We start from the raw sequence: 11,769 nt of genomic DNA, 5'->3' as shown, positions 1-11,769 counted from the left end.
CAGGCTCGATGGTGGTAGTTGAACAAACAGGGTTACAGGATTATCTATTTACTCTGAAGATTATTTATATTACCTTTGCATATTTTTATTCATCTAAACTAAGTTCTTAATACGTGTTATACTACATAATATATGAGTATACAATTATTATTATAAATAAGCATTGCTAAAAGCCAGATTTTTGTCTATAAAGATTATTTGCTATATAGTGTTATTGTTTTAGTTTTATTGACAACCTTATTTAATGTAGTAAAATATTACATTTTAATATGCCTAGTGAAAAATGCATTAAACAAAAATAAAAAAAAATGGCTTGTTTGCATGAAGAAAATTGACAAATATGATTTCTGCACTTAAACATAACTGCTGTTGCTTTTGTAAAAAGAATCTCACATATTAGATGTTATACACATTTTCAGCACATTATTAAACATGTATTTATGTAATTAAAAAATTAATACCTGACACTTGCTTTATTATACACTGCAATGTGTAAACAGGACTTTTTAAACAATATAGGAGTTAAGTTTAAAATAAAAAATGTATTAAAGTCAGACAGGAGTATAATCAATTCTATGAAGCCTCTATGCGGGTAAATAAGGGGAATTTATGCTGGTTGATATGGGTAAAGTAGTACAGGAAAGTGTTAATGGTGCATTTCTGAGATAGGTGGCGGTAATGCACATATATGGGTGCGATCCGCCGTAAAACAAGAAGAAGAAACGGGACTTTTATTTTGGCGTGGCGGTGTGACGTCATAGAGTCGCGCTCCTGCGTGTGTTGTGATTTGGCTGGAGAAAGGTTTGTGTTTTTTAGCATTTAAATCATTGCAAACGGTTCTGTTCATTTTATAGTTTTTACAAGCGATGTTAAATTAATTGTTGTTATTGATTGATCTAACATTAATAAATGTTATTTTTAGTTTTAGAAAAGTGCATCCACACATTAGTAACAGAGACCAGACAGCAAGCCAACATTGAATAACGTTAAATATTGATTTTACATCTAAATAATCATTATGGTTTATATTGAAATTTCAATGCAAAATAAATGTTGAATCACCATTCATATATCGATGAAACCTGACGTTATTAATGTTGATGGCAACAACATTGATCTATAGTTATCTTTATGATTGATTAAGCATTGATATTTGGTTTACCGGGCGATTGCCAATGTGTTGAAAAGTCATTGATTTAGAGTTGACCGGAAAACGACCTGTGGTTGAAAAGTCATCGACATATCGTTGACCGGGAAATATGATTGAAAATCCATCGACTTAAGTGTGTCTCATTTCGCTCCCTGTATCGGGAACTATATCAGTTTATCATAAACACAAATAAGGTCATTGGCAAGATATTTTTAAACCCGTTGTTTCCCAAAATGATTTTTATTTATTTATTGAATGTCAGTCTCATACAAATACTAAACATGACAATAATCCAACATATAGTGTACAAGTATTAAATAATTATACATGACAACAAATAGGGAATATAGGCTATATGTTTAAGAAAATAACAGGTATGAGATCATCCTATAAATAGCATGAAAGCTTCATATAAAGACCCAAGACTCAACATGATCAATATAATTTTTTATTTCTATCTGAAATAACAAAAAGTTGGGGTTTCCTTTAGCCCATTTTTGTTTTATGTATATGGTATTTCCCCATAATTGAACATAGATTACCAATAAAGGCCACATTTGGTGGTAATCTTTGTCTATTAAAATAAAAAAATATTTTTCAGAAAAGTAAATTTCATTCCTAAACATTTACAAAGAAAACATTCCAAATCTACCCAAAACATTTAGCTATAAATGCAATTAAAAAATAAGTGGACAACATTTTCTTTCTCAATCCCACAGAAATCACATTTCACATCTATATCAGTTCGAAACCTAAGAGAAAGAGTTTTAACTGGGTGCATCCCAAAATGATTCAGTGATTCGAATCACCGTGCGCTGACGTCACGTGCTGGTCAAAACAGTGTAAATACAACGAGAACACAAACGTGTATAACAACTTTTACTAACAAATCACAAATGTTTGTGTTTAATTGATTGAATGTGATCTACAAATATAAAAATACATACCTAAATATGAATGTCCAATATTATTAAATTGTAGTGCCACTTTTTAATGCGTTTAGTCTAATCAGGTGATTTAAGTCCATTAACTCTCTCTCTGACTGACTCTCTCACCAGTGCACTGAACTAGAGCTGATTGAGACACAGAGATTTAGTGTGGATTTATTTTTCTTTCTGTTAATTATTCTCATCTCAAACAGGACAAACACACAGAACAACTCCTGGTGAAGCGACTGAGATCCACGAGACACTGTTATAAAGATGGCATTGATTAAAGAGGAGAGTGAAGACCTGACGATTGAGGAAGTATTCAGTGTGAAACAAGAAGAAACTGAGACACAAACAGATCTGGTGTTTATGAAAGAGGAGAGTGATGCTTTCGTGTTTATGAATGAGGAGCGTGAAGCTTTCGGAGTGAAACAAGAAGATGCAGAGGAACAAACAGGTTGGTTCTGTCAGGACCACTATTGTCAAATATGATTGACAATTAGCATACAATTAGGATTGGCGGTATGGTTCTGTTCTGGGCAAGAACTCCCTGCCAGTCTTGCATGGATAAGAGCAGCGATAAACAGGACCAACATAAATGTATTGCATTTATAACAAAGTATTGAACTATCCCTTTAATACCAGGTGTAAACGGTCATAGTTCAAGTTACGCAGTCCGTTAGTGTTCAAGAAGCTCTCCAGCTTCAGTGCATGATGATCAGTGCTGTTATTTGACACAGCAGCTAATATTCATTTTTAAAAATGAATATTTCCTTTTTCTAAAACATTAATGCCTTATTTTTTTAACACTTTTTTTTATTGAGATGTAACAAATTATTTCAGCATATTACAACATTATACATTAAAATAGTTAGATATTTTTTTTTACATAAGTTTAATATTAATAAACAATACTTTACAAAAAAAATACAATAATATTAATAATAAAAATAAAAGGTCAAAACCGTTACCTATACATTAACAAGAGTTGGAAATAGTCATGTATACAAGAGAAGCCAATTGTGATATAAGAAGGGGTAAATTAGGAAAAACATTAAATACATTACCGTATTTTCCGGACTATAAGTCGCTCCGTAGCATCAGTCGCATCAGTCGAAAAATGCGTCATGAAGAGGAAAAAAACATAATTCGCACTCGACTATAAGTCGCATTTATTTAGAAATTGATTTCACAAAATCCAAGACTAAGAACAGACATAAGTTATTCAGCTACACAACAGCACACAGAACAACAGGCTGAATAGTGTCCGGCATGTTAACGTAACACAGAGTTTCCCGCAGCACATTGGAACTCTAATGCACTTACTCTGTGTGTGCGGCTGCGGGAGAATAAAACATATAAAAACTAATAAATTGTTATTCATCTGTTGCAGAAAAGCAACAAGAACAACTAAAACAAAATAGAAACGATTTACAGGCCAGAGTTTCTATTTGTAACATGTTTGCAGCGTTGAGCGATGTAGCCAATCACAGACATGTGTGTTGATTTCTGGAACGCAATGGCCAATCAGAAGCATTTAAGATAGAAACCCCTCACCGCTGAATTCTGCATGCTGGAAAATCCTCGGATTATAAAATATATTATAAAAGCTTCATTATGCAGTCAGCTTTATTGACAGGGTATCTGCACATTTTTTTAAGTCAAATTTAAGGCTTTTTAAGACCTGAAGAAATCAAAATTAATACCGTGGCGTGCAATATTAACAAAAATCTGTATACATTTTGTTGATAATAATTAGATGATATTTTACTGATTTTGTACTGGTACCATGGCTGGTTTAGGCCTGTTGTTGACAGCAGACTCACGAAGATATTCATATTTCACATATTCTATGCAGTGGTCAGTTCACAGTAGTGACTGAAATAAAAAAAATTATTAAGGGGCAATATTTACCACCTTAAATTGATTTCCAGGGGCATTTTCACCTAAATATGGAAATTATGTATAAACGCATTTAGAGGTATGCATCACCTTTTATGTCAAATTAAATTCTATTAGAATAAGACCGTACCACTGTCAAACTAAATAATTTAATTAAAATCCATCCTTGCAGTGCAGAGGTGACACAGAAGCGGCATCCGAACTGGCATTACTATATTTACACTTAATTTGCAATTGCTTAAAGGTGCTGTATGGAGTTTTTCTACTAAAATGAATCCATTTTTTATTACCTGTGTGTGAAGGGGTTGTAATCTCACAATAAAATGATCCACTTGGCGGGTTTTGCTATTACCTCTGAAAGCAAGTATTCCTATTTCTATGTGAAGTCTCCGGGTCGGATTTGCCGCGAAATCCAGTGACGTGACTGAGACCTGCATGCGCGCTCCCGAGCGTCTCGACTCTATCCTCGTCTACTGACTTTGCAGTCAACAGCGACGACACTGCAACTTTATGACATGGAGTCTGCTAATACTAGGAAACGACCAGCACAACACAGACTCCAACACAAACTCCACATAATAATAAAACACAAAAGAAAGCACGCGCACGTAAACGTATTGGTTGCAATCTGAAACATCACCGCTAGATGCCGCTGAAAACTCCATACAGCACCTTTAAATAAAGCTATTCAATATTTAAATATGAAATTATTTATAATTTTAACATTTTAATTAAAGGGTACTTTAAATATGAAACGAAACCCGTGAGTAGGTGGCAGTAAATCACTGTCTTAAAGGGGTGGTTTACTGCTTTTTTTCTTTACATGATTGTGTTTATGGGGTGCAATATAATATGTCTCCGTCTTTTTTTTTTTTTTTTAAGCCTTATTTTTTATAAATTTTCCCTTTATTGTAAGCCGCTTTCTCCTCTGTCATTTGAACGACCGGTTGACTTCCTGATTCTATGAAACCACTCCCTCAGAAACAGGCATGGGCTCAGATTGGTTAGTTGGGCCGGTGTGTTGTGATTGGCTAAATTGCGCAGTGCACGTCGTCCGGAAACTTCACGCCCATCACGCCCATTACCTTTACGGGCGAAAGTCGCATGTGCTCCGGTCAAATGTAAATAATGGTGTCAATACTGCCGTCAGTTTGAGCCAGAATCAGACCCAGAAAGCGCCAATGAAGAGTCAAGCAGAACCTCCCCAAACACGGCTCTTACAAAACGTTTCTGAAAGGTAAATTTTTTTATTATTATTATTCTATTCTACTATTATAATATAATAATTTCGATACGCTGTTACTTGAAAATGCCACTGCTGTTTGTTAGCTTTTGAGATATGGTTTTCTCCCGATTAAACATTTCATATAACAGAATAAATGACTGAGTAACACCGCAGCTGAAGTTTGCTGTTGCGATTACATATACTTTTTTTTACTTTATACACGTTTGTCATAGACACAAGAAATAGCATAACTAAGTGGCTATAACGCGAGCGCTGGCATTTGTTTACGTCCTTGATCAAACTAAAACATTACGTCTGAAATTATACATGCAAATACATTTAAAATTATTAAGTCTTACTGTACTTACAGGTTGTGGCCCAACAACGGCTGCCTCTGCGTTTAATGTTGGAACTGCTTCATGTTTTAGTAACAGTTTCTTGTTTAATCCGGCATTGAATTAGTGGAGATTCTGGAAGCTGTCTTCCGTAAAATGCGCAGCACATAGAGCTACGATTGTAATTTTCAGGAACATAATCAAACAGAAATTGTAGCCATTGTTGAGGAACTACAGCGTCCATAGGAAGCCCGAACACAGAAGACCTGACAGCTGGGTGAAAATAACACACTTTCGACGGCATGGCTACAGCTCTCCACTATAATTCTTCCTCTTCCACAACGCCGCAGAAATATGGCCACGCCCCCTTTTTTGCATATTCCGGAGGGAGGGTTGATGTAAATGTATGGGTTAGCTACGTATAAAACCCGGGAAGTATCTCGTTGTAGTCCCATTCGAGTCGTTTTTGTAGGCATTAAACTTCCTGATTTTTAAAAGACGATATATCTGCTTACGTTGAACTTTCAGCGCAGCAACTTTGCAGATACTGTTCATGCACCAACAGCAACATTACACACTATTTAAAATGAAAAAAGTGAAATCGCAATCAACCACCCCTTTAAGCGAGTTGTTGGAGTCATTTATTCAACCGATTTGTTCAAAAGGCCGATTCATTCATTGAATCAAATTATTCGTTCAAAAAACTGTCTGTTGGACTTCAGTTTCATTATGAAATTCTCGTCGGCGAAATAAAGGGGGAAACAAACAATATTGACAATATAAAAAGTAACGCACAATGTTAACTTTATTGTTAATTTAACTGTTGTATAAAATAAATAGCACATTTGCAATTGTGCACAGGAAAACGGCACTCTTGCTCGTGATATTCTAATATAACAACATAATATAATATAAATATAATAAGACAAACTCATTTGAGGACATACCTATAACTGCACTGACACATCACACAGTGAAAGCAAGCATGAGACAAACGCGATGTCAGCTCGAACTCGCGGTGCCTCGTACGTAGTTAAAACAATGATTACAATATCATCATAGTTCATAGACAATCCTAAGCACAAAGAATGAATTTACTATTGAACTGACATTTACTCGTTCTCTTATCCTCGCGTTCAGGAGACAGACGTAGGCTAATACGCTGCCGTAAATGTTGTGAATTGTCACGTGAACAAGCAAATCCACAAAGATAGAATAATAAAAAATAATATGTACGCTAATTAGATAGTTTTCATTTGGAAAGTATTTAGATGCGTCAAAGTGTCATCTAAAATGTAAGATCTTTCATAGGTAAAAATAAGACTTAAAGACTTTTTATGGCCTTAAATTTAAAAAATCGAATTTGCAACCTTTTAAGACTTTTTAAGGATCCGCGGGGACCCTGATTGATAATAACAGAGATGTATGAGATCGCGATGAACTGATTAATAAGAGAGCGCGCATTTTCGCGCATTCAGTCATGCCAAACCATGCATGCAGCCTGCGTGCTTTTATGTTAAATTAACAGTGGTTTGTGAATGTTAATGCTTTAATAACAAATTATATTAGAAATAATAACAATTTATTAGGAGCATTTATGCTGATGTGTATGGTGGCGACACGTAGGCTAACACAAAGTTAAGTTAAGTTACACAAAGTTAAGTTACACCTTAACTAACACATTTTCTGCGGGAAACCCTACACAATAGCATAAAGAACATATACCTGGGAGGCTGAATAGGCTAAATTAACATAAGCCAGCGATTCCAACAAGTTACCGGTAAGCAAGTTCACCAAGCTCCCGCGATCTCATTCCACAACACTGAATCCATTGAATTATTCTTCCTCGTGTCGCTTGTGAACAACTCCGCTAACTAGAGCGCCCTCTCGCGGCTGTAGACGGTAATGTTTTCAGTTTGGTTCATCTCAGTCAGTATGAATTCATTTTGATATAAGTCACACCGGACTATAAGTCACAGGACCAGCAAAACTATGGAAAAAAGTGAGACTTATAGTCCGGAAAATACAGTATTTTTTGTTTCAGTAGCAAGAAAATGTGAGTGAAAATTATGGGAATTAACCTATATTATCTCCTTCTACCTCATTCATTATATTACTGAAATCAAAAAAAAAAAAAAGGTTGTCAAATATTTAAAAAATATTTAAATATATTCAGTTTACTTTTCAAAATATGTAATCTTTTTCCATCGACAAACAAAAGGACATATTATTGAAACAATTCATTATATATGGCTTTTCCACTTTCTTCCAATACATAGCTATTAGGTGCTTTGCATGAAGTATACACAAGTCAATGAGTTTATGTGCTACTACAATGTACAATATTCTCTGGAAAAATCCCCCAAATAGAAATGGCTGGTTTAATTGGGAGATTGACAGATACCATCTGAAAAATTATTAAAACTATCTCTTTCCAAAACACCGTCACCTTAGGACAATTCCACATGCAGTGCGAAAGTATCAGCTGAGCATTTGATGCATGTGTCTGGAGTGTTTGATTAATTTTGTTTAACCTTACTGGAGTAAAATATGTTCTCAAATTAATACAGTACAACTGGATTATGAGATTACTGTTAATAGTTTGCGATTGAGCTTTCATACTTTTCCCCATGTATCTAAGCATGATGCATTATTAACCCCTTATCAAGCACCCCCCTTTTTTTTAATAGAAATGAAAATGCACATCCCGAACTTAAATGGTTGTTATTCAAGAATGCTTTGGAATATTGATGTAAGATTGGTCTTGTTTTAAGACATTTGGCAGATTTTTGTAGAAGTGAAATAAATTAAGTTAAACCGAAAAAAAGTTATAGAAGTTTGAGTTTATGAAAATGTACAACGTTAAAAATTTAATTATTCATATTTTATATAAAATATATATTTTCAAAACCTGGTGGACTTTAAAACGGAAAAAAAAATCTTAAGTTGTGTTTTAAATCTCAAAAAAAAAAATCTTTCAGTGAGATTTTGTTTGGGTGCAGTACCAAACTTTTCCACTAGTTGACATTACTGCCCATATAAGGGCGCCACCATTTCCATATGTTGTTTGAGTGATCTGAACCATTATTTTTACAATTTTCATGAAGTAGACATTCTATTCAGAAGTAGTATTGGAAGTTTGGCAGAATTTGAAATGAATTCAACCTCTAAGAAACACAGAAAGAACACGTATGTGCATTATAGCTCGCTACCACAAATGGTGAATCTATAATTTTTTTCTTTATATTTAAAACATTTTCAGACCTTTTTGTTCTAAAACAATTGAATGGATGCTATCTTTTGAACTATTGGCATGAAAACAAACTTCTACCATTCTTTCATGATTTTTCATGTTCATCACTATTTCAAAATAAAGGTCTGAACACGCCTTAGGAGTATGAAAATATTCTTGTTGCAAATTGATAAATTACGGCTCCTCTGTAATGTATTTTAAAAATCAGTCACCAAATAGAGATTGTAAGCTTTCAATACTCTCTAGGGGTGTAACGATACACCAATGCCACGGTTCGGTTCATATCACGGTTTTGGAGCCTCGGTTCGGTTCGGTTCGGTTTGCTGTGGGTGCAGGAGGTTCCTGGCAGGGCACCAGCAAAAATAAAGAACACTATTCACTTTTAACTTAATAACAATACCAATAATTTAACTCATTAACTATCTTTTTACTGTATTATTTATTAATCTCTGTTAATCTTAGCTAATAAAAATACAGCTGTTCATCCTTTGTTTATTCATGTTACTTCACAGTGCATTAGGCTAACTAATGTTAACAACTTTTGATTTTAATAAGGCTACTAGTAAATGGTGAAATTAACATTAACAAAGATTAATAAATGCTGTAGAAGTGCAGTTTATTAATAGTTAATGTTAACTAAATGTACAACCCGAATTCCGGAAAAGTTGGGACGTTTTTTAAATTTGAATAAAATGAAAACTAAAAGACTTTCAAATCACATGAGCCAATATTTTATTCACAATAGAACATAGATAACATAACAAATGTTTAAACGGAGAAATTTTACACTTTTATCCACTAAATGAGCTCATTTCAAATTTGATGCCTGCTACAGGTCTCAAAAAAGTTGGGACGGGGGCAACAAATGGCTGAAAAAGCAAGAAATTTGGAAAAGATTCAGCTGGGAGAACATCTAGCAACTAATTAAGTTAATTGATATCAGGTCTGTAACATGATTAGCTATAAAAGGGATGTCTTAGAGAGGCAGAGTCTTTTAGAAGTAAAGATGGGCAGAGGCTCTCCAATCTGTGAAAGAGTGCGTAAAAAGATTGTGGAATACTTTAAAAACAATGTTCGTCAACGTCAAATTGCAAAGGCTTTGCAAATCTCATCATCTATAGTGCATAACATCATCAAAAGATTCAGAGAAACTGGAGAAATCACTGTGCGTAAGGGACAAGGCCGAAGACCTTTATTGGATGCCCGTGGTCTTCGGGCCCTCAGACGACACTGCATCACTCATCGGCATGATTGTGTCAATGACATTACTAAATGGGCCCAGGAATACTTCCAGAAACCACTGTCGGTAAACACAATCCGCCGTGCCATCTGCAGATGCCAACTAAAGCTCTATCATGCAAAAAGGAAGCCATATGTGAACATGGTCCAGAAGCGCCGTCGTGTCCTGTGGGCCAAGGCTCATTTAAAATGGACTATTTCAAAGTGGAAAAGTGTTCTATGGTCCGACGAGTCCAAATTTGACATTCCTTTTGGAAATCACGGACGCCGTGTCCTCCGGGCAAAAGAGGAGGGAGACCTTCCATCGTGTTATCGGGAGCTATTACAACAGCATGGCTACGTCGTAGAAGAGTCCGGCTGCTGAATTGGCCTGCCTGCAGTCCAGATCTTTCACCTATAGAGAACATTTGGCGCATCATTAAACGAAAAATACGTCAAAGACGACCACGAACACTTCAGCAGCTGGAAACCTATATAAGGCAAGAATGGGACCAAATTCCAACACCAAAACTCCAGACACTCATAAACTCGATGCCCAGACGTCTTCAAACTGTTTTGAAAAGAAGAGGAGATGTTACACCATGGTAAACATGCCCCCGTCCCAACTATTTTGAGACCTGTAGCAGGAATCAAATTTGAAATGAGCTCATTTTGTGCATAAAATTGTAAAATTTCTCCGTTTGTTATGTTATCTATGTTCTATTGTGAATAAAATATTGGCTCATGTGATTTGAAAGTCTTTTAGTTTTCATTTTATTCAAATTTAAAAAACGTCCCAACTTTTCCGGAATTCGGGTTGTAGTTAACTAGAGTTTAATAAATTGAACTTTATTGTAAAGTATTACCGATTTAGACGTCTGGTGATGTTGGATAGATCAGTTGTTATAACCATTCATAAATGGAATCGGTTCAAAATGAGTCATTAGTGCGCGAATCGGAGGAGTCATTAGCGGACGTGTACGCGTTTGTGTGATTACCCCGGCAGTTTAGGACATTGCACAAGATTTGTGTCAACACAGTAAACATTTAATCACTGGATAGGTTTTTAGGTTTATTAAAAGTGTGGTTTGTCTCAGCTGAATGTGCGGAATGCTTTTCAGAGAAGATAAGGCAACGTTTTTTTAGCATAATACACACCGGTAATTCAGGAAAAAAATCTCCGACCTTTTACCATCATGTCAATTCAAGATTTTGATTAATATGCGCGAGGGAGGGAGTGCAAGACAGTTAAGATGGTGAGAGTGCGCGCGCGCGGCCGGGCTCTCTCTCTCGTTCTCTAACATGCGCCCTGTCACAAGCGCAGCAGTCTGTCATGTACATCACTCACCGATCAAATAAGGCTTTGGCGGGATAAAAATTCACTTTGGCGGCCGCCAAAAAATTTTATATGTAGCGGACGGTGTTGATTCTGTGGCGCACCGCCCACGAATTAGTCTATGTGTGGGAAACAATGCAGGCTAAACTGGCAAGCGTGATCGATCACCAAATATAACGTGACATGCACTTGGAAATCAAAAAATAGTGTATATTTAGTAAAAATACAGCTTTCATTCGTTGTTACTCTGTAGGCTACTAATTACTATTTAATCAAATGTCAGAAAAAATTGTTTTGTGACATAAAGTGAATTGGGAGCTGGGCCGGGCAGTAGGGGACAGGGCGCTTTCGGTTTGAAATGAGAGTATCGGTTTTTCGGTTCGGTTTGAATATCGTTACACCCCTAATACTCTCCAAAACG

The 11,769-nt window shown here is 35.6% G+C and overlaps 1 protein-coding gene across 1 annotated transcript in view; it reads left to right on the top strand.

The window, feature by feature from the left end:
* The first annotated feature begins 729 nt into the window (after positions 1-729).
* Positions 730-11,769, top strand: part of LOC307003766 (tripartite motif-containing protein 16-like) — a 34,133-nt gene continuing 23,093 nt past the window's right edge. The window contains exons 1-2 of the mRNA XM_079622553.1: positions 730-801; positions 2,292-2,536. The gene's annotated coding sequence lies outside the window, so the exon portion shown is untranslated. The remainder of the gene's footprint in view (positions 802-2,291; positions 2,537-11,769) is intronic.

The sequence above is a fragment of the Phoxinus phoxinus genome (genome assembly GCF_949152265.1).
Source record: "Phoxinus phoxinus genome assembly, chromosome: 9".
In the NCBI taxonomy this organism is placed as follows: Eukaryota; Metazoa; Chordata; class Actinopteri; order Cypriniformes; family Leuciscidae; genus Phoxinus; species Phoxinus phoxinus.
Note: the sequence above shows the minus strand (reverse complement) of the source record. Positions and strands in the feature narration are given on the sequence as shown.